Raw genomic sequence first — 24,725 nt, forward strand, 5'->3', positions numbered from 1 at the left:
TGGCTGATTGCTGGAAGAAAGGGTGTGGGCCATCCGGTCTACAACACATAAAAATTTCCAGCCTAAAAGCTTGGGCCAGAGTCCAGAGATATCACAAAATTTTAAAAGTTTCATCACACTCCTCTCATGAGTACATAAAACAGAGAGCAGATTCCCACGTAAGTTTGCTGCTGCCCATTTGTCACAAAATAAAATGCACTCAGTTAAGATGCGGCGGGCACTGGTTTGTACCCCACAGACATCACAGACAGGAGAGTCCTTTCGCTGGAGCAAAAAGTCATGTGTGAAGGGAGAGTAACCAATGCGGAGCCAGGTCAGGGCCACCTCATCGCGCCGGAGCGACCGGCAAAGGACCTCCAAGGCTAGACAGTTGGCTTCACTGACCACAGCGTATTGTCCCATCACCGCTTGCCGTTCCTCCTCCAATAACTGCAGAGATCTACGACCCACCAGCGAAATGGCAGCCTGCAAGGGAATGGCCCATTCTATTAAGATGCGTTCCCTGCAACCCTCCTTCACTTCTTCATCGGCCTGTTCGTTCCCACATGCCCTGGAACCCAGCAGAATGACACCTTCTTCCGCCGCCGCTGTAGGACGTACAGTTGATACTGTATGACCTACAACAATTTCTTTGCTGAGTACATGTGCTACAATGATTGTAGAACATTAAGGGAATCAGAGCAGATGAGAAATTGTTTGCCTTGAAGATGGCTCATCCGCTTCAGTGCCTTCAGAATCGCAAGGAGCTCTGCGCAAATACAGTATGGGTCCAGGGAAGGCGAATACTGATGACACCGTCGGGAAAGACGACGGAACAGTCAAGGGAGTCCCCTTGTTTGGAACCATCTGTATACACAATTGTAAAACTGTGATTCCTAGCTAAAATGTTAAAAAAAAAGGACTGAAACGTAAAATTGGGAGTGCATTCTTTCATAAAACTCTTCAGATTTCAAATAATTCTAGACCTCTGTAGGGGTAGATTTGAAGATCTACCCCAACCTTGGTGCAAAACGTTAAAATCACCGACATCTCTAACAAACAATCATTCACACGAATGACATAGAACCTCGGCGCTCGTTCCCGATTACGAAAAAGCCTTGTCACTGGAGCCCGAGCAATTTCAAGGTACGCAGGTGTATATGGCGTGTACAGTGCTTTATATGCCTGATGTACAAAAAGCAGTTGTCGCCTGAGGTGAAGCAACGGTTCAATAGCCTCAGTGCCAAGGCTCAGCATGGGCCAGTTCGCAACGCCCCAGTGGCTACCCGAATCCCTTCATCATGCACCACGTCCAACATCTTTAAGTAAGATGGTCTTGCAGACTCATATACCATGCCGTTGTAATCTAGTCAAGATCACAAATGAGGGACCATCTCTTCAGGTCATTAAGGTGTGGCAACCATGTAAGCTTCGAGTCAAATGTGAGGCCCAGAAACCTCACTATGTCTTTAAAAACAAGAGCAGAGTCTCTAATCTTCAACTCAGGGAGGTTTTAAGCAGAATGGGAAAGGTTAAAAAGATCACACTCAGACTTCTCAGTTGAAAACTTAAAACTCCTCTACCCTGCCCATTCATTCAACCGTTACTTGCAACAATGTGTTGTCGTCGCAAGGCAAGGTGTGGCAACCATGTAAGCTTCGAGTCAAATGTGAGGCCCAGAAACCTCACTATGTCTTTAAAAAAAAGAACAATCTCTAATCCTCAACTCAGGGAGGTTTTAAGCAGAATGGGGAAGGTTAAAAAGATCACACTCAGCCTTCTCAGTTGAAAACTTAAAACTCCTCTTCCCTAGCCATTCATTCAACCGTTGAAGTGTTACTTGCAACAATGTGTTGTCGTCGCAAGGCTTGAAGAGGAATGAAAGATGGAGAAGTCATCCACAAACAAGGAACATTGGATAGGACATTTAATAACTAATATAACACTATTAATAGTTATGGCAAAGACAGTCACACTTAAAACACTTGCCTGAGGGACACCGTTCTTCTGCTCAAAGTAGTCAGAGAGGAAGTCACCAACTCAATATCGAAAACAGAGTGGCGAGAGGAAGAACATAATAAAAATGGGAAGATATCCATAAAAAAATATTCATGAAGCTGCCTAAGGATAAGAAACCTCCAAGTAGTACCGTAGGCATTTTCAAAAGATGCACCTAGAAGATGACGCTGGCACAGTGAAGCCTGTTGTACAGCCGCCTCCGGGAAGACCAAGTTATGAAAGGTGGAGCAGTACCTTCTGAACCCATACTCAAAGCGACTAAGAAGCTGCCTGGCTTCTAAGATCCAGACAGTGTGGCAGCTGATCAGCTGCTCCAAGTCTTCCCCACACAGCTAGTGAGCTCAACACTACAATAATTACTCAGGCATGTGTGGTCTTTCCCACGTTTTAATAGACGAATTAAAATTGCCTATTGCCACAAGTCGAGAAAACGAGCTGACACCCAAACGACTTTAAGAAGGGCGAGAAGGATTTCTTTGCTTCGCCCTGAGAGGTGCTGCAGCATGCTATAATAGATCCTGTCGTAGCCAGGGGACTTGTCATGAGCTGCAGACAGTGCATAATCTAGTTCCCACAGGGAAAAGTGGCAGTTGTGCTCTTCATTAGTGGTGGAATGGAAGTCCCAATTGCTCCTCCCAGCAGCCACTCTGTGGCGCCAGAAAGCTGGATCCTGATGGATGGTGGTAGTAACTGTGGCAAAATAGGCCGCCTTAGCCTGAGCAATGCCTTGTGGAGTGATTTGGAGACTTCTGTTCCACATTACAGAAGCCATTGGGAGCTGTCCCCCTCTCCTAGAAATCCTCGTCATTGTCTCCCAAACAAGTGGTGGATAAGAACTGTTGTCACGATCTCATATTGCTCCCCCTAATAATTCGGTGACGTTCCACCCTCGCTTACTGAAATGCTGTGACGATCTCTCCAATTGGTTAGCACTTGAATCGACACAGAGCCACCTGCCTGGATTGGATAGTAATGTGGCATTCATCACTCCACCAAGGGACAGCTTGCGTTTTTAAGAGGCTTGAGGACTGAGAAATGGATGCTTCAACGGCGTTGTGGATCATATGGGTAAAATGATCCACCCATCGGAGGGCCCAGTTGTAGTATTCAAACACAGCGAGTTGGCTGCAAAGCGTCCAGTCTGCCCTTCGAAGAAGACATTGTAGTGGATGTCTTTTGGACACAACTTTGTCTAGCAGGTGACTCCATATTTCGAAATGGTTACTTGAGTGCAAGTAACCAGTGAGTGGTGTGTGCGAGGGCTGGGGAGCGTACTGAGATATCGATGGCAGTGAACAACCCTGAAGCAGTGCTGAAGTGTGTGTTCCACCCCATGTTCAGCTAACATGCATGTGAGAACAAGAGAAGGCTCTCAATCTCTCTACCCCTGGGGCAGGTGGTTTTAGAGCCAAAAGCACATTACGTGCATTAAAATCGACACACAGGATGAAGATACGGGGGAGCTGAGTAAGGAGGTCTCAGAGAGCCTCTACATCAAACACCTCATGTGGAGAAGGTAAAGTGAACACATTGTCAACTGATGTCACACATGGGCCAGTACTGTGACTGCTTGCAGGCCGGTTGTGAGGGTGAGAAGCGAGGAATGGTAGGCGTTGGTCACGAAAATAGCCACTCCTCCTTTAGCTCTGTCTCCACTGAGGTCGTCCTTCTTCTGAAGAATGTATCTATGTATCTCAGGAGCATCAGAGGATTTAAAATGTCTCTTGAAGACTGACACACATTGGTCTACCCTGAGTTAACAGGTATGGATTCTCCACATACGTCCTGAAACCATTCAAGATCCACAGCAGTATGGAAGCCATTTTAACGGTGAGGTTTTCCACTGTGTTTCTCCTTCTCGTCCGCTATGGCGGCGAGACTGCAATGGATGGTCGGTCACTTGAGGGACTCGCTCGTTCCCTCAGACAAACGTAGATCTCCGTACTGGCGATGGTATGCCAATTTTCAGACCAATCAGACAGCAACAAGGTCGCATTGTGCGATGGCCGCAGAGCGGACTGCTTTGGCCATTGGCCTTTCCAGTCCCACTTGGATTTTGAGAATGTTTGCAAGACCGATGCAACAGAAAGATTCTGCTGGAACTCTTCCGATGTCTGCCATGGGGTTTTTCTGTCTAGGCTTGTAACCTCCCCCTCACTTACCGACCTTAATGACAGTGAAAAATGAAACCGCGTGTACCTAATGGGAATTTTGGAAAAGCAATCGTCACCGAAGTTAATCTATCGGTAAAGAGGGAGGAAAGGGTTACATCTAAATGAAAGGAAAAATGCAAATGAAACTGGTGGAAATTAATTTTGAAAAGGGGTAAAGTTAATAAAGAAAGTAAATGTGCGGCCGTTACGTTAACAATTAACTAGCGGTAATTAGATATTTGAGATTTGGGGGAAATCACGGTCGCCAGTCCTAAGGACAATTACTATAGTAACTGAAAAAGAAAGGTTATTACACATATAATTAACACTAGAAGCGTGGCAACTGAAGGTTGACATGTGTAGTGTGAAAACTGAAAGTTTGTCAGAAGTAATAAATTTCGCTACACTCTGACTTAATTTAGCAAAAGAATTAATAAAACCGGAAAATCGAAAGTTAATTTAGTGACTGAAGTTAACAGTGAGCTTTCTTTCTGAAGCACATCGAAATCCAGTAAAATACGGTTAGTCTTGGACTACCTCAACAATCATTTCAAAAGCAACTTGACTCTACGCAATTTAGAAACAAGAGATTTTACTTTGAACTTGAATTAAATGATTCTGAACTATTAACAATAGTAAAATTTAGTACGTACCAAGCTGAGCTGCAGTCACAGGTAAGCTAAAATATGCTAACAAAACTCGCACTCTAAATTTGTGCTCGTGTAACCTAAATATTGTAGCCAGCTACTGAACTTTGAAATTAAAGCAGTGAAATCTAATTATATTATTTTAATGCTGGCGTTTGAATTTCAACGACACTCGGGTTCATTTCGGAAAAGGAACGGACCCTGCTTGGCAATGCAATTGGGACAATGAGCTACAAAGGTTCATGCTAAGTTGCTGTAATTTTGCGAGACAAATGGAACAATTTGAAAAGCTGAGGTCTGCCATACAGTTCTGAAACTTTACGTGCTTTTAGTCTTCCTTGTTGGTTGATTGAAGGTTTGAAGCCGTTGATCGAGGAGGTGGCGACAGTCACTCATTGTCGGCCGTCGCTGTTGCAGAAGCTGGATGTTGGCGCGCCTTCTTCTCGACACGGTCACCAGGCGAAACGGGCTCTTGATGTGCGCCAGCTAATGCTTCCCGTCCGCGACACCATGTCCGAAACTATCATCGCGAGTCGAGCGCAGTTACATGCTGCCAAACCCCGAAAGCGCGGCAACTCGCGGGAGCGTCACACAACACCTGCTCCACTCGCTACTCCCGCCAGACCCTCACTGCCCTGCCCGCGCTCCACGCGGCAGAGTTCACATTACCAAAGATCCTACACACTTTGATTCTTCACACGACCTATCGACGTAATCGTTCGATAGCAGTTTTCCCTAGGCAAGACCCAGCGTAAAAATACAAATAATATTTACGAAACAAACCAATTATACATCGACATGAGTGCATAAATATATATATACAAACAGTAAAACAATTACAATATATAAAGAGACAGAAATGTCATATCTTGAGGTAACAAAACAAGGAAAGAAAATAATAGCACAATAGATGGAAATAGGAGGATATGCATTTCCGGCGTTACACGCTGACATTACGTTCAGCAACTTTCAATGTGGGGCTGACTAGTGGTGCAGGCTGTGCACCTGCATTTATAGGTGCAGGTCAGTGTGCCCTGCTCAACCGTCATAGTCTGAGCGCTAACACTGATCTACTAAACAGGCTGCTTCAGTGCCGAGGCAAAAGACTTGACAAAATTTGGTGAGTGAGTGGCATGTTGAGTGACTTTAATATCCAGAATCTTCTTTTCTCCAGCGATTACAGGGTAGTCCTTGCCCCAAACTGGATGGATGTGGGACCAATTAACAAACGGGTGGGGCAGTGCATTGAAAACCTTGCTCGTGTGCTATGCTACCACATCATCCACATGTAGAGCTACCATTACTACCTGTAGTGATGTGACCAAAGCGTTGGTACGTGAAGCATCTCATTGGATCTGGGGCATAAGACGGAGAAAGCCTGCTGCAATACATTCAGGAAACTTTAGTAGATTGAATGCCAGGATAAAAGATGCTGACTTTTGAAGCTCATGATCAACTCTTTTCATAACGTTCTGGACTTCTCTTAACACTACACTTTCCTGACATCTTGGGTTGTCGGGTTTTCTCCCAGATATCAGCGCCGTACTTGAACGACATTTCGGTAACGTAGCTCGTAACTTTCATCAGGTGCGACCTGACACTGCTCCTCGATTGGACTTGGACGTTCCACGAGCGGGTCCGACGACGGTCACGAACTGCAGAGGGAACATCCAGAACCGCAGCGGACCGAAAACGCAACAGCAAAGCTCCAGAAAATCGCAGTGAGCGGGAACGGACAGCAGGGGAAACGCTTGGTACCTCAGACAGAATTCCAAACGCACCAGACCGAAGATGAAACACCAGGGGGCGGTTCTGGTGGGCGCAGACCAAAGAGGAAATACCCAGAACCGCAGCGGACGGAAAACGGAACGGTAACGTTCCAGAAGACAGCAGCGAGCGAACGCAGACCACAGAGGGGCGCTTGCAACTGCCAGTGGAGTGGGAAGGCCACAGACATAAATACTGGACCAAGTCCACTCGAGGATCAGTCTCAATTCGCACCTGCTGAAGGTTGAGCTAAGTTACCGAAATATCGTGCAAATACGACACTGGTATTTGGCAGAACACCCAACAACCCAAGATGTCATTAGATCGCCAGGAAAGCCTGAAGAGTTACATTTCACCTTCCTATTCCTTGTGTAATTCTATTGTATCCATATCGATAATGTCCCGGCAAGTTACAACATCTTTAACGCTATTTAAACCGGATGGTAGCTCACTGTTGATGGGGTATTTTCCAAGAAGTTTGGCATTCAGAAGCTTCTGTACTTGCGGAGTCTTCGTCTTCTCCAGCAGGAGAGTACCATTCCACAACCTCTTGACCGATCTGAGTTGCCCTACAAGTCCCTAGAGAACTTCATGGATATCTAATGGTGACTGTTTTTCAAAAGAACCATCCATACGTTTCATAACAACAAAGAATTATCTACCACAGGATGTGCTCTGTTACTTTAATTACTGTCGTTGGTAGTCAGAGATGATTCACTGAGACTAGCCACAGAAGGTCTCTTACGGTTTTGGGGGTCGAAATAAAATGATTTTATGGCATTAACGGCCGTAAGCCCCCACCTGGGGAAGTTCAGCTGCCAAGTTGCAAGTCTTTTCAGTTGACGCCACAGTGGGCGACTTGCATTTCAATGATGATGACAGGATGATGAGGACAAACAACATCCAGTCCCGAGTGGAGAAAATCTCTGACCCAGCCAGGAATTGATCCAGGGCCTGCTGCATGGCAGTTAGACGTGCTGACCACTCAGCAGTGTTTCTTCGATAATGTGAAGGTCCTAGGGTAATGCAATTCTGCAGTGGTGCATCGCAAACTACTACTGGACTCCCAGGAAATGTTCCAACCACAGACTGTATGAAAAGTTACTCGATCGGACAGAAGGCTGCATGGTTTCTGTTTTATTCGATCCCGATGCACTTTCTGTGTTTCATCATCAATGTGAAAGTCCAGGGGTTACTGTAAACATGCAGTGGTGCATCGGAAACTACTACTGGACTCCCAGAAAAGGTCACAGGCAGAAACAGTATTAAGCGTTGCTCGCCTCGACGGTAGTAAGCAAGACGCCTATTGTATTCAATCCCGATGCAATTTCTGCGATTCATTGTCAATGTGAAGGTTCACGGGCTACTGTAAACCAGCTGTGGTGCATCGGAAGCTACTTCTGGACTCTCAGGAAAGGTTCGAATCACACAGTGTATGAAGCGGTACTCACTCGGACAGAACGCTGCAAGGTCTCATTTGTAATTAATCCCGATGTAATTTCTGTGTTTCGTCGTCAATGTGAAGGTCCTAGGGTTACTATAATTCTGCAGTGGTGCATCGGAAACTACTACTGGACTCCCAGGAAATGTTCCAAGCACAGACAGTTTGAAGCGTTACTCAATCGGACTGAAGTCGGCATGGCGCTTGTTTCATTCAATACCGATGCAATTTCTGTGATACATCATCAATGTGAAGGTCCACGTGTTACTGTAAACTTGCAGTGGCGCATCGGAAACTACTACTGGACTCCCAGGAATGATTTCAAACACAGACTGTATGAAGCGTTACTCGCTCGGACAGAAGGCTGAATGGTTTCTGTTTTATTCGATCCCGATGAAATTTCTGTGTTTTATCATCAATGTTAAGGTCCAAGGGTTACTGTAAACTTGCAGTGGTGCATCGGAAACTACTACTGGACTCCCAAAAAAGGTTCCAAGGACAGGCAGTTTTAAGCGTGTCTCGCCTCGACGGAAGTAACCAAGATGCCAGTTGTATTTAATCCCGATGCAATTTCTGTGTTTCATTGTCAATGTAAAGGTCCAAAAGCTACTGTAAACCGCCAGTGGCGCATCGGAAACTACTGTTGGACTCCCAGGAAAGGTTCCAACTACAGGCAGTTTGAAGCATTACTCGAATCGACGGAAGTCAGCAGGATGCCGGTTGTATTCCATCCCGATGCAATTTCTGTGTTTCATTGTCAATGTGAAGGTTCACGGGTTGCTGTAAACCTGCAATGGTGCGTCGGAAACTACTACTGGACTACCATAAATTGTTCCAAATAGAGATAGTTTGAAGCTTTACTTAATCGACAGAAATCGGCATGGTGCCTGTTTTACTTGTTTCCGATGCGATTTCTGTGTTTCATTGTCAATGTGAAGCTTCTAGGGTTACAGTAAACCTGCAGTGATGCATCGGAAACTACTACTGGACACACAAGAAAAGGTTCCAACCACAGACTGTATGAAGCGTTACTCGTTCGGACGGAAGTCTGCATGGTCTCATTTGTAATTAATCCCGATGTAATTTCTGTATTTCGTCGTCAATGTAACGGTCCTAGGGTTACTGTAACTCTGCAGTGGTGCATCGGAAACTACTACTGGACTCCCAGGAAATGTTCCAAGCACAGATAGCTTGAAGCGTTACTCAATCGACGCAAGTCGGCATGTTGCCTGTTTTATTCGATCCCGATTTAATTTCTGCGTTTCATTGTTAATGTGGAGGTCCTAGGGTTACAGTAAACCTGCAGTGGCGCATCGAAAACTACTACTGGACTCTCAGAAAATGTCCCAAGAACAGACAGTCTTAAGCGTTACTCGCCTCGACGGAAGTTAGTCGGATGCCTGTTCTATTAAATACCGATGCAATTTCTGTGATTCATTGTCAATGTGAAGGTCCTAGCGTCACAGTAAACCTGCAGTGGCGCATCGAAAACTACTACTGGACTTCCATCAAATGTTCCAAGAACAGACACTTTGAATCGTTACTCACTCGAGCAGATGTCGGCATGGTGCCTCTTTTAATCAATCCCAATACACTTTCTGTGTTTCATTGTCAATGTGGAGGTAAAAGGGTTAGTGCAAACCTGAGGTGTTTTATCGGAAACTACTACTGGACTCACAGAAAAGATTCCACCCACAGACTGTATGAAGCGTAAACCTGTAAACCTGTATTGGTGCATCGGAAACTACTACTGGACTCCCAGTGATGGTTCCGAGCACAGACAGATTGAAGCGTTTCTCGCCTCAAGAGAAGTCACCATGATGCTTCTTGTACTAAATCCCGATGTAATTTATATGTTTCATCGTCAATGTGAAGGTTTACGGGCTACTGTGAACCTGCAGTTGTGCATCGGAAACTACTACTGGACTCCCAGGAAATGTTCCAATCACAGATTGTTTGAAGCTTTACTCAATCGACAGTAATCGGCATGGTGCCTGTTTTATTCGATCCCGATGCAATTCCTGTGTTTCATTGTCAATGTGAATCTCCTTGGGTTACAGTAAACCTGCAGTGGTGCATCGGGAGCTATTTCTGGACTCTCAAGAAAGGTTCGAATCACACAGTGTATGAAGCGGTTCTCGCTCGGACAGAACGCTGCATGGTCTCATTTGCAATTAATCCCTATGTAATTTCTGCGTTTCGTCGTCAATGGGAAGGTCCTAGGGTTACTATAATTCTGCAGTGGTGAATCGGAAACTACTCCTGGACTCCCAGGAAGTGTTCCAAGCACAGACAGTTTGAAGCGTTACTCAATGGGACTGAAGTCGGCATGGTGAATGTTTTATTCCATCCCGATGCAATTTTTGTGTTTCATTGTCAATGTGAATGGCCAGGGTTACAGTAAACCTGCAGTGGTGCCTCGAAAACTACTACTGGACTCCCAGGAAATGTTCGAAGCACAGGCAGATTTAAGCGTTACTCGCCTCGACGGAAGTAAGCAAGATGCCTGTTGTATTCAATCCCGATGCAATTTCTGTATTTCAATGTAACTGTGAAGGTCCACGGGCTACTGTAAACCTGCAGTAGTGCATCGGAAACTATTACTGGACTAACAGAAACGGTTCCAAGCACAGACAGTCTTAAGCATTACTCGCCTCAACGGAAGTAAGCAAGACGCCTGTTGTATTCAATCCCGCTGCAATTTCTGTGTTTCATTTTCAATGTGAAGGTCCACGGGCTAATGTAAACCTGCTGTGGCGCATCGGTAGCTACTACTGGACTCCCAGGAAAGGTTCCAACTACAGACAGTTTGAAGCGTTACTCCAATCGACAGAAGTCAGCAGGATGCCTGTTGTATTCAGTCCCGATGCAATTGCTGTGAACCATTGACAATGTGAAGGTAAAAGGGTTACTGTAAACCTGCAATGGTGCGTCGGAAACTACTACTGGACTACCAGGAAATGATCCAAATACAGATAGTTTGAAGCCTTACTCAATCGACAGAAATAGGCATGGCGCCATTTTTATTCGATTCCGATGCAGTTTCTGTGATTCATCATCAGTGCGAAGGTCCAAGTGTTATTGTAAACCTGCAGTGGTGCATCGGAAACTGCTCTGTACTCCCAGGAATGATTCCAAACACAGACTGTATGAAGCGTTACTCGCTCGGACAGAAGGCTGCATGGTGTCTGTCGTAATGAACCCCGATGTAATTTCTGTGCTTCTTCAGCGATGTGAAGGTCCAAGGGTTACTGTAAACCTGCTGTAGTGAATCGCAAACTATTACTGGACTAGAAGGAAATGTTCCAAGCACATATAGCTAGAAGCGTTAATCAAATGACGCAAGTCGGCATGTTGCCCATTTTATTCGATCCCGATTTAATTTCTGTGTTTTATTGTGAATGTGGAGGTCCTAGGGTTACAGTAAACCTGCAGTGGCGCATCGGAAACTACTACTGGACTCACAGAAAAGGTTCCAAACACAGACAGTTTGAAGCGTTACTCGCCTCGACGGAAGTAAGCAAGACGCCTGTTGTATTCAATCCCGATGCAATTTCTGTGTTTCATTGTCAATGTGAAGGTCCTAGGGTTACAGCAAAGCTACAGTGGTGCATCGGTAGCTACTACTGGACTCCCAGGAGAGGTACCAAGCACAGACTGTTTGAAGTGTTTCTCTCCTCGGCGGAAGTCAGCATGATGCCTACTGTATTCAATCCCAATACAAATCCTGTGTTTTGTCGTGCATTTGAAGGTCGAAACGTTACTGTAAACCTCCAGTGGTGCATCGGAAACTACTACTGGACTCCCAGAAAGGTTCCAAGCACAGACACTTTGGAGTTTACTCGATTCGACATAAGTCAGCATGGTGATTGTTGTATTTAATTCCTATTTAATTTCTGTGTTTCATTGTCAATGTGATGGTCCTAGGGTTACAGTAAACCTACAGTGGTGCAACGGAATCTACTACTGGAATCCCAGAAAAGGTTCCAAGCACAGATAGTTTGAAGCGTTACTCAATCGACAGAAGTCGGCATGGTGCCAGTTTATTTGATCCCGTTGCAATTTCTTTTTCTCATTGTTAACGTGAAGGTCGTAGGGTTAAAGTAAACCTGCAGTGGTGCATCGGAAACTACTCCTGGGTTCCCAAGTAAGGTTTGAATCTCAGAGTGTAAGAAGCGTTACTCGCTCGGACAAAAGGCTGCATGGTCACTTTTGTAATTAATCCCGATGCAATTTCTGTGTTTCGTCGTCAGTGTGAAGTTCCTAGTGTTACTGTAATTCTGCAGTTGTGCGTCGGAAACTACTCCTCGACACCAAGGAAATGTTCTAAACACAGATAGTTTGAAGCGTTACTCTATCGGCAGAAGTGGGCATGGTGCCTGTTTTATTATGTCCCGATGGATTTCCTGTGTTTCATCGTCAATGTGAAGGTAAAAGGGATACAGTAACCCTGCAATGTTGCATCGGAAACTACTACTGGACTTCCAGGAGGGGTTCTAACCACAGACTGTATGAAGCGTAACACGCTCGGACAGAAAGCTCCATTGTGTCTGTTGCAATTAATCCCGATGCAATTTCTGTGTTTCGTCGACAATGTGAAGGTCCTAGGGTTACTGTAATCCTGCAGTGGTGCATCGGAAACTACTACTGGGCTCCCAGGAAAGGTTCCACGCACAGACAGGTTGAAGCGTTACTCGACTCGACATCGTGCAGTGGCGCATCGGAAACTACTATTGGAGTCCAGCAAATGATAAAACCGCAGACACAGTGAATCGTTACTCAATCGGACAGAAGTCGGCATGGTGCCTCTTTTATTAACCACGATGCACTTTCTGTGTTTCATCATCAATGTGAAGGTCCAAGGGTAACTGTAATCCTGAAGTGGCGCATAAGAAACCACTACTATACTCCCAGGAAAGGTTCCAAGTACAGACAGTTTGAAGCCTTGCTCGCCTCGACGGAAGTCGGCATGATGCCTGTTGTATTCAATCCCGATGCAATTTCTGTGTTTCATTGTCAATAGAAGGTCCTAGGGTTACACTAAACCAGATGTGGTGCATCGAAAACTACTACTGGACACCCAGCAAATGTTCCAAGCACAGACAGTTTTAATCGTTTCTCAATCGGACAGAAGTCGGCAAGGTGGCTGTTTAATTAAATTCCGATGCATATTCTGTGTTTCATCATCAATGTGAAGGTAAAAGCGTTACTGTAAACCTGCAGTGTTGTATCGGGAGCTACCACTGGACTCCCAGGAAGGGTTCACACCACAGACTGTATGAAGCGTTACTCGCTCGGACAGAAGGCTCCATAATGTCTGTATTAATTAATCCCGATGCAATTCCTCGATACATCAGAAGCTACTACTGGACTCCGAGGAAATGATCGAAAAACAGAAAGTTTGAATTGTTACTCAATCCGACAGAAGTCGGCATGGTGCCTGTTTTATTCAATCTCGACGCTATTTCTGCGTTTCATCATCAATGTGAATGTCCAAGCGTTACTGTAATCCTGCAGTGGTGCATCGGAAACTACTACTGGAATCCCAGGAAATGTTCCAACCACAGACTGTATGAAGCGTTCCTCACTCGTACAGAAGGGTGCATGGTCTCATTTCTAATAAATCCCGTTTCAACCTCTGTGTTTCGTCTTCAATGTGAACGTCCCGGGTTACTGTAATTCTCTAGTGGTGCAGCGGAAACTACCACTGGACTCCCAGGGAATGTTCCAATAACAGACAGTTTGAAGCGTTACTCAATCGGACCGAAGTCAGCATCGTGCATGTTTTATTAAATCCTGGTGCAATTTCTGTGTTTCAACATCAATGTGAAGGTCCAAATGTTACTGTAAACATGCAGTGGTCCATCGGAAACTACTACTGGACTCCCAGGAAATGTTACAAGTAGAGATAGTTTGAAGCGTTACGAAATCTACAGACGTCGGCATGGTTTCTGTTTTATTCGATCCCGGTAGAATTTATGTGTTTCATTGTCAATGTGAAGGTCCTAGGGTTACAGTAAACCTTGCAGTGGTGCATCGGAAACTACTACTGGACTCCCGGGAAAGGGTCAGTCCACGACTGTATGAAGCGTTCTTCGCTCGGACAGAAGGCTGCATGGTCTCTTTTGTAATTAATCCCGATGCAATTTCTGTATTTCGTCGTCAATGTGAACGTACCAGGGTTACTGTAGTTCTGCAATGGTGCATCGGAAACTACCACTGGACTCCCAGGGAATGTTCCAAGAACAGACAGTCTGAAGCGTTACTCGCCTCGACGGAAGTCAGCATGATGCCTGTTGTATTCAATCCCGATGTTATTTCCGTGTTTCATTGCCAATGTGATGGTTCTAGGTTTACAGTAAAACTGCAGTGGTTCATCGAAAACTACTACTGGAACCCCAGCAAGTGTTGAAACACAGACACATTGAATCCTTACTCTTTCGGTCAAAAGTTGGCGTGGTGCCTGTTTTATTAAATTCCGATGCATATTCTACGTTTCATTATCAATGTGAAGGTAAAAGGGTTACTGTAAACCTGCAGTGGTGCATCGGAAATTACTACTGGACTCCCAGGAAATGTTCCAACAAAAGACTGTATGAAGCGTAACTCGCTCGGACACAAGGCTGCATGGATTCTGTTGTAAATAATCCCGATGCAATTTCTGTGTTTCGCCCTTAATGTGAAGGTCCTAGGGCTACTGTAAATCTGCAGTGGTGCATCAGAAACTACTACTGGTCTCCCAGGAAAGGTTCCAAGAAAAGACAGCTTGAAGAGTTACTCAATCGGACAGAATTCGCCATGGTGCCTGTTTTATTCAATCCCGTTGCAATTTCTGTGTTTCATTGTCAATGTGAAGGTCGTAGGATTCTAGTAAAGATGCAGTGGTGCATCGTAATCTACTACTGGACTCCCAGGAAAGGTTCCAAGCACAGACAGTTTGAAGCGTTACTCGCCTCGACGTAAGTCCTCATGATACCTGTTGTATTCACACCCGATGCAATTTCTGTGTTTCACAGACAATGTGAAGGTGCTAAAGTTACAGTCAACCTGAAGTGGTCCATCGGAAACTACTACTGGATCCCGGAAATGTTCCAAACTCAAACTGTTTAAAGCGTTACAAAATGGACAGACGTCGGCATGGTGCCTGTTTTATTCAATCCCGGTGCAATTTCTGTGTTTCGTCATCAATGTGAAGGGCGAAGGGTTACTGTAAACCTGCAGTGGTACATCGGAAACTACTACTGGGCTCCCAGGAAAGGTTCCAATCGCAGACAGTTTGAAGCGTTACTGGCCTCGATGGAAGACAGCATAATGCCTGTTGTATTCAATAACGAAGCAATTTCTGTGTTTCATCATCGATGTGAAGGTGCAAGGGTTACTGTAACCTGCAGTGGTGCATCGGAAACTACTACTGGAGTCCCAGGAAGAGTTCCAAGCACAGACAGTTGGAAGCGTTACTCAATCGGACAGATGTCGGCATTGTGCCTGTTTTATTCAATCCCGATGCAATTTCTGTGTTTCATCGTCAATCTGAAGGTCCAAGTGTTACTGGAAACTTGCCGTTGTGTATGGGAAACTGCTACTGGACTCCCGGGAAAGGTTCCAATCACAGACAGTTTGAAGCGTTACTCGCCAGGACAGAATCGGCATGGTGCCTGTTATATTCCATCCCGAAGCGGTTTCTGTGTTTCATAGTCAATGTGAAGGTCCAAGGGTTACAGTAAACCTGAAGTGGTGCATCAGAAACTACTACTGGACTCCCAGGGAAGGTTCAAAGCACAGACCGTTTGAAGCGTTTCTCGCCTAGACAGAATCGGCATGGTGCCCTTTATATTCATTCCCGATGCAATTTCTGTGTTTTATCGTCAATGTGAATGTCCACGTGTTACAGTAAAGCCGCAGTGGTGCATTGGAAACTACTACTGTACTCCCAGGAAAGGTTTTAAGAACAGGGCGTTTGAAGCGTTGCTCTCTCGGACGGAAGTCGGCATAATGCCTGTCGTATTCAAATCCCGATGCAATTTCTGTGTTTATTGTCAATATAAAGGTCGTATGGGTGCTAGGGGTACAGGAAATCTGCAGTGGTGCATCGAAAACTACTGCTGGACTCCCGGGAAAGGTTCTAAGCACACACCTTTTAAGCGTTACTCGCCTGGACGGAGGTCGTCTTGTTGTATTCAATGCCGATGCAATTTCTGCGTTTCTTCCTCCCTGTGAAGGTCCAAGGGTTGCAGTAAAACGTCAGTGGTGCAGCAGAAGCTACTACTGGACTCCCAGAAAGTTTCAATGCACAGACCGTATGACGCGTTACGCGCTTGGACACAAGTCGGGATGGTGCCTGTTGTATTGAATCCCAATGCACTTTCTTTGTTCCATTTTCAATGTGAATGCCTAAGGGTTACAGTAAACATGCATTGGTGCATCGGAGACTACCACTATACTCCCAGGAAAGTTTTCAAGCACAGACGTTTAGAAGCGTTACTCAACTGGACGGAAGTCGGCATGATGCTTGTTGTATTCCATTACGATGCAATTTCTATGTTTCATCGTCAACGTGAAGGTCCGAGGGTTACAGTAAACCTGCAGTGGTGCATCAGAAACTACTACTGGAGTCTCAGTAAAGGTAACAATCACAGACCGTTTGACTTGTTGCTCAATCGGACAGAAGTCTGCATGGTGCATGATGTATTTAATCCCGCTGCAATATCTGTGTTTCATCGTCAATCTGAAGGTCCAAGGGTAACAGTGAACCTACAGTGGGGCGTCGGAAGCTACTACTGGACTCATAGGAAAGGTTCAAAAAACAGACCGTTTGAAGCGTTACTCGACTGAACAGAAGTCGGCAAGGAGACTGTAGTATTGTTTACAGGTTCAATTACTGTGTTTCATCGTCAATGTGAAGGTCCAAGGGCTACGGCAAACCTGCAGTGGTGCATCGGAAACTACTACTGGACTAACAGGAAAGGTTCCAAGTACAGACCGTTTGCAGCGCAACTACCCTGGACGGAAGTTTGCGTGGCTCCTCTTGCATTCAATCGCGATTTAACTTCCGCGCTTAATCATCAATGTGAAGGTCCAAGGGTTGCAGTAAACATGCAGTGGTACATCGGAAACTACAACTGAGCTCCCAGGAAACGTTCCAAGCACAGACCGTTTGAATCGTTAGTCGCCTGAACCGAAGTCGGTATGGTGCATGTTGTATTCAGTCCTGATACAATTTCTGTGTTTCATCGTCGATTTTGTGGTCCACTAGTTACAGCAAACCTGCTGTGGTGCATCGGAAACTACTACAAGACTCCCAGGAAAAGATTGAACCACACACCTTTTGAATCGTTACTCGCCTGGACAGAAGTCGGCATGGTGGCTGTTGTATTCAATCCCGATGCAATTTCTGCGTTGCATTGTCAATGGGAAGGTAGAACGGTTACAGAAAAGATGCAGTGGTGTATCGTAAACTACTACTGGTCTCCCAAAAAATGTTCCAAACACAGACCGTTTGAAGCGTTACTCGCTTGGACAGAAATCCGCATGATGCCTGTTGTATTCAATCCCGATGGAGTATCTGTGTATCATCGTCAATGTGAATGTCCAAGGGTTACAGTAAATCTGAAATTGTGCATCGGAAACTACTCTTGGACTTTCAGGAAAGGTTTTAAGCACAGACCGTTTGAAGCGCTACTCCCCTGGTTAGATGTCGTTATGGCTCCTGCTGCATCCAATCTCGATGCTATTTGCGTGTTTTATCGTCAATGTGAAGGTCCAAGTGTTACAGTAAACCTGCAGTGGTGCATCAGAAATTACTACTGGACTCCCAGGGAAGGTTCCAAGTGCAGATCATTTGAAGCGTTACTCGCCTGGACAGATGTCGGCATGGTGCCTGTTTTATTCAATCCCAATGCAATTTCTATGTTTCTTCGTCAACGTGAAGGTCCAAGGGTTATAGTGAACCTGCAGTTTTGCATCGGAAACTACTACTGGACTTCCAGGAAATGATATAAGTACAGACCGTTTGAAGCGTTACTCTCTCGGGCAGAAGTCGGCATGGTGCCTGTTGTATTAATGAATGACAAGATGTCAGTCAGTGCACATATTTCAGAAAATTGTTCGTCTCCATTTATGTTGAAATAATGTATACGTTTCATTAAGGTCTACATTCTAAGGGGCTCTTCAAGGTTTAACTGAGAGCTAAGCTTGAAAACTGAATCTTCATGAAGTCAAACCATTTTTCTAGGTATTCAAGAAGCCTAGTTTAGAGTTGTTGAGCTTCTGTGACAAATTTTCCTTGGTCATTCTGCGGACATTTTTCCAGCTCTTGTAATATGCTGAATTCGAAGAAATTATTTCCTTGCCTATAAACAATTTCTGTACCAAACACCAGGAATACAGAATGTGTTTCAGTTATCTGTATATAATCACTTTCCATGTGTTTTATAGTTGAATTAAATAAATGCATAACATTGTGGACAAAATAAATGTAAATCTCTGGGAGTGTTTCATCTTCAACTTCCATGTCGTTTTCATGGACTACATATTTCCAAATAAGTTTGGCAGTACTGTATTCACCCCATCGTATAAAATACGACTTCAACAACGGCCAGTTCTGTAGCAATCTATCTACAGCAGAAAAAAAAGAATCAAAAAGCGTGTAGGAACATGCCAGAGTAGTGTGGAGTACTCTGACTGCAAGAGCCCAAAAAAAGTTCTTCATCGCACTCACCATCTTCACGTTTGAAAAAACACTCATTAGTACCTTAACCACCGATTCTACATCATATGATAGTAGATTTAGTCCACATTTCACAGTGTTGGGCAGTATATGTATGTGACAATGTTCTCCAGTAAGATGTGGTGCTTCAAACATTTTTTTAACTCCACAAAACAGATTGGTTTCGCCCATAATTGACGGTAAAGTTGTCTGCACCATAAGCAACTAGTTGTAACCCTGAAAGACCAGTCTTAATGATATTCTCTTTAAACTTCTTGGCTATAGAAGTCGATGTTTCGTCTGCGTCTTCGTAGAAATCTGTAACAGCTGTAGTCGCCCCCATTACTTGGTCGAAGTAGCGGATAGTAACTGGAAATAATTTCGTATTTCCTTTATCTTAAGCATCACATGCAATTGAGAATGGAGATTACCATTTTGTTTTCAGAATTTGTTGTAGATAATGCGAGGCCAATACATTGTCTTCTATACCTTCAGCTTCAGTCCATCCACAGTGAATTTTGGATGACAGCTTCGGATCTTGAAACAAACAGTGAGATAGGAGAGCATTTCCACAGTCTTGTGAACGGCAACTGTGATGATGTTTCACTCCATGATATGTGATTCAAAAAGAATACCACAACTTTAAAAATGTGTATTTAATGAAAGAAACATAATATAACCTTCTGTTATACATCATTACAAAGAGTATTTAAAAAGGTTTTTTTTCACTCAAAAACAAGTTCAGAGATGTTCAATATGGCCCCCTCCAGACACTCGAGCAATATCAACCCGATACTCCAACTCGTTCCACACTCTCTGTAGCATATCAGGTGTAACAGTTTGGATAGCTGCTGTTATTTCTCGTTTCAAATCATCAATGGTGGCTGGGAGAGGTGGCCGAAACACCATATCCTTAACATACCCCCATAAGAAAAAATCGCAGGTGGTAAGATCAGGGCTTCTTGGAGGCCAGTGATGAAGTGCTCTGTCACGGGCTGCCTGGCGGCCGATCCATCGCCTCGGGTAGTTGACGTTCAGGTAGTTACGGACAGATAAGTGCCAATGTGGTGGCGCTCCATCCTGCTGAAATATGAATTGTTGTGCTTCTTGTTCGAGCTGAGGGAACAGCCAATTCTCTAACATCTCCAGATACTGTAGTCCAGTTACAGTAGCACCTTCGAAGAAAAAGGGACCAAAAACTTTATTGGCTGAAATGGCACAGAAAACGTTCACCTTAGGCGAGTCACGTTCATACTGAGTTGTTTCCCGCGGATTCTCAGTGCCCCATATACAGACATTGTGACAGTTGACTTTCCCGTTAGTGTGGAAAGTTACTTCATCACTAAACACAATCTTTGAAACGAAAGATTCATCTGTTTCCATTTGAGCAAAGATAAAATCACAGAAATCGATTCTTTTAATCTTATCAGCTGCAGACAGTGCTTGAACCAATTTCAGACGATAAGGTTTCATAACTAACCTTTTTCGTAGGACTCTCCATACAGTTGATTGTGGAATTTGCAGCTCTCTGCTAGCTCTGCGAGTCGATTTTCCTGGGCTGCGAACAAATGCTTGCCGGATGCGTGCTACATTTTCATCACTCGTTCTCGGCTGTCCAGAACTTTTCCCTTTGCACAAACACCCATCCTCTGTAAACTGTTTATACCAACGTTTAATACACCACCTATCAGGAGGTTTAACACCATACTTCGTTCGAAATGCACGCTGAACAACTGTCGTCGATAACACAAAAAGCTTTCTGTTGAGCGGTCGCCATCTTAGCATCAACTGACGCTGACGCCTAGTCAACAGCGCCTCAAGCGAACAAATGTACAACTAAATGAAACTTTATAGCTCCCTTAATTCGCCGACAGGTAGTGCTTAGCTCTGCCTTTTGTCGTTGCAGAGTTTTAAATTCCTAAAGTTGTGGTATTCTTTTTGAATCACCCTGTATTATTTCCGTTACTGATACTTCCTCTTCGTGACTAATTCCCGCTGCACGAAATACCTTTGAACAGTGAAGTTTCGTAACACATCCTGCACCCTTATCGATATGTCTTGGAACTGGCATGATGCTTTAACGTTTTCACTGAGTCGTATTTCACAGTAAAACTTGCACGGCATATTTTACAACATTCGGTATATTCATCTTTTATCAAAAGCCATCCGTAAGAGTCTGTTTCTTGCAGTCACTTTTCACTCAAAATGAAACTCATGGCGCTATTTTTTAGCCTACTGTGTTTGAGAAACTCATTATAATACGATTTTATATACGTACACGAACACTACGAAGCTGTTCTTAAACATTTCAGTTTTAAACTAAACGCATGCCGTGTACAGTTTACCTAATACAGCCACGACAAAATACTTCACTACAACAATCAGCCGCGTGCAACAATGAGTATCCTTGGCGCGTTCATTTGTTCGACAGCTGTATTAGAATTAGTAGGTCTTTATTGCAAGCACCGTTAATAAAATGAAAGTGCGACATTCTCACGGCTTGTTTTGTTTGTTGTTTTTCTCCGCTATATAATATAACTGTGGAAGAGAACAAATAGACATAAACTGATATTGTGACTCTATTGTCCACGTGGAAGTGAGATAGAAAATACAAGCTATTATTAGCCTGCCTTTCTTAATTCGTTCTTACTGGAGCGGCCTTCAAATGACTTGATGACAATGGACACAGCGGTGTAATAAAAATACAAAGTCTGTTTGACCTCTTTGATACGGCTTGCAGAACAATTGAATGCGATAACTTATATTAAAATACTTTGGAATCCACAAAGCTCCCAGCTTGTGACGCAATTTGATACAAAGTACTGAAACCAAAGAACAATCAAATTGAAAAGTTTAACTGTCTCCCTTTTCTATACTTGGCTTCTGTAAAAAAAGATTTTAAAAATGAAATTAGTAAATGTGAATTTAGCCTAATTTAAGGGGGCTCGGAAAGTGGAGTTTTGTCGTCCGGTCGGGACGTTCAACCGGACACCACAGTTTTTATTTAAAACCCGGACTGTCCGGTCTAAAACCGGACAGTTGGCAACCCTAATGCCTTATGTTTTTCGTAAGTGGTAGTTGATTGTAACTGGTTAACTAAATGCACAAGCAAAGATGTATCAAGTGATGTATCGGAATAAGATTTATAATGAATTATTATGTGTTTTCGGGTCGCTTGAACTGCAGAGACCGCATGGTGCGAACACTTAGAGCGGCACAGCAGTCGCCTTGCAATAAGCCGACCACGCACTCACATCCTACCACTTCTCTTCCTCTTGTCAGTCATAATTAAGTCTAATTTTCATATCGTTTACAAGTTGTTTGTTGAATAGGTTTTGAGTGAGCCTAAACTGTAATGAACTGTGAGGGAAAGTATTCCTTCAGCTTTTGAAAGATATTTTGTCTACTGCCTATGTTTTAAGTTGTAGTTTTTCTTTAACTAACAATTTATTTGTGACTACGTACTTTCTCAGCTGAATATTATAAAGTGTATATAAGTTTCAACTACTGTAAACGTTTATAATTTGGACCGCCGCGGTGGTCTAGCGGTTCTAGGCTCGCAGTCCGGAACCGCGCGACTGCTACGGTCGCAGGTTCGAATCCTGCCTCGGGCATGGATGTGTGTGATGTCCTTAGGTTAGTTAGGTTTAAGTAGTTCTAAGTTCTAGGGGACTGATGACCACAGATGTTAAGTCCCATAGTGCTCAGAACCATTTGAACCATTTTTTTCGTTTATAATTTTTGTGAGAAAGATAGCCCAGCTGCATACCTATTTGTATTCTGTGGAAATTTTAAGTATTTCTCAAGATTTTGAGGTGTAAGGGTACTCTCTCTCATCTACTGTATAGGCATTTGATATTTGATGATATTAGTCAATTTGCGTTATTCACCTATGTAGTAGAATTTGAATGTGCTGTAAATTTCTTCTGTTGACAAGTATTTTGTTTTGTCTTTCGAAAGAATGCATAAGGTTTACCTTACACAAGTTTTTATAAGATGCTACTTTTTACAAGTCTGCTTTCTTAAGTTTGTCGGTTTGTTGTCAGATCTAGAATGTGCAGCTTCCTTCGCGGTGCCTATTTTGTTCGTCTTTTGTTGTTCAATGGACAGTTATAATTCTAATTTTCGTCTAACTTTTGTAACTAACGTTCCGCTGCTCTGCAGATGAGCTAATTCCATTGTCTGTTTACAAGCATTTATGTCTGTATTTCCTGTCAAGGCGCTACTCATAAGGTTAAAAATGATTGCGCATTTTTATTTCTTATGACCACAGAACTGATCGTTTTCCGTCATTCTTTCCTCGTAAAATTTTCTTGACCGATGTTCAGTGATATTAACATTTAGTTTTTTCTTATTTACACTATGTGATCATAAGTATCCGGCCACATGGCTGAAAATGACTTACAGGTTCGTGGCGCCCTCCATCGGTAATGCTGGAATTCAAGCCTTGATGACAGCTTCTACTCTCGCAGGCATATGTTCAATCAGGTGCTGGACGGTTTCTTGGGGAATGGCAGCCCATTATTCTTCATGGGGTGCTGCACTGAGGAGAGGTATCGGTGTCGGTCGGTGAGGCCTGGCACGAAGTCGACGTTCCAAAACATCCCAAAGGTGTTCTATAGGATTCAGGTCAGGACTCTGTGCAGGCCAATCCATTGCAGGAATGTTACTGACATGTAACCACTCCGACACAGGCCGAAAATTATGAACAGGTCCTGGATCGTGTTGAAAGACGCAATCGCCATCCTCGAATTGCTCTTCAGTAGTAGGAAGCAAGAAGGCGCTTAAAACATCAATGTAGGCCTGTGCTGTGATAGTGCCACGCAAAACAACAAGGGGTGCAAGTCCCCTCCATGAAAAACACGATCACACCATAACACCACCGCCTCCGAATTTTATGTTGGCACTACACACGCAGGCACATGACGTTCACCGGGCATTCGCCATACCCACACCCTGTCATCGGATCGCCGCATTGTGTACCGTAATTCGTCACTCCACACAACGTTTTTCCACTGTTCAATCGTCAAATGTTTACGCTCCTTACACCAAGCGAGACGTCCTTTGTCATTTAGCGGCGTGATGTGTGGCTTATGAGCAGCCGCTCGACCATGAAATCCAAGTTTTCCCACCTACTGCCCAACTGTCACACTACTTGCAGAGGATCCTGATGCAGTTTGGAATTCCTGTGTGATGGTCTGGATAGATGTCTGCCCATTACACATTACGACCATCTTCAACCGTCGGCGGTCTCTGCCTGTACGCTTTTGTGCTGTACGTGTCCCTTCACGTTTCCACTTCACTATCACATTGGAAACAGTGGACCTAGGCATGTTTAGGAGTGTGGATATCTCGCGTACAGACGTATGACACAAGTGACACCCGGTCACCTGACCACGTTCGAAGTCCGTGAGTTCCTCGGAGAGCCCCATTCTGCTCTCTCACGATGTCTAATGACTACTGAGATCGCTGATATGGAGTGCCTGGCAGGAGGTGGTAGCACAGTGCACCTAATGTGGAAATGTATGTTTTTGGGGGTGTCCGGATACTTCTAATCACATAGTGTACGTGTTTTACACGGTATATTAAGCGCTGCAGCGCCCTTACACATCGGAATTTTCATCGTCTTGAGGCGACTCTTTTGTGGCTTTTATGCGGACAACAGATTCCTTAAACGACCAGCTGGGCAAAAATTTTCGCAGTTTTCAAACGTTGCGCGATTACTGGAGGCGTGGGGAAAGCTGAAACACAATACTGAATATTGCTACCATTCATACTTCCAAATTCGAAGTTTCTTATTCGCTATGGATAAATTCGTCACATGTTTGTCGTCATAATCACAGGCAGATATTACTAACACCGACAACAGTGAGAAGTATGTTCAGCCAAGAAATAAGGTACCCGAGAACGTGTCTTCTGTCAGTAACTACAGTACGTCACAAGAAGTGTCAAGAAACCGTCAGGCAGGTCATATCACGAAGATGGAAAAACACATTTCCTTGGTTTTATTACGA

This window comes from Schistocerca piceifrons, chromosome X (assembly GCF_021461385.2).
Source record: "Schistocerca piceifrons isolate TAMUIC-IGC-003096 chromosome X, iqSchPice1.1, whole genome shotgun sequence".
In the NCBI taxonomy this organism is placed as follows: domain Eukaryota; kingdom Metazoa; phylum Arthropoda; class Insecta; order Orthoptera; family Acrididae; genus Schistocerca; species Schistocerca piceifrons.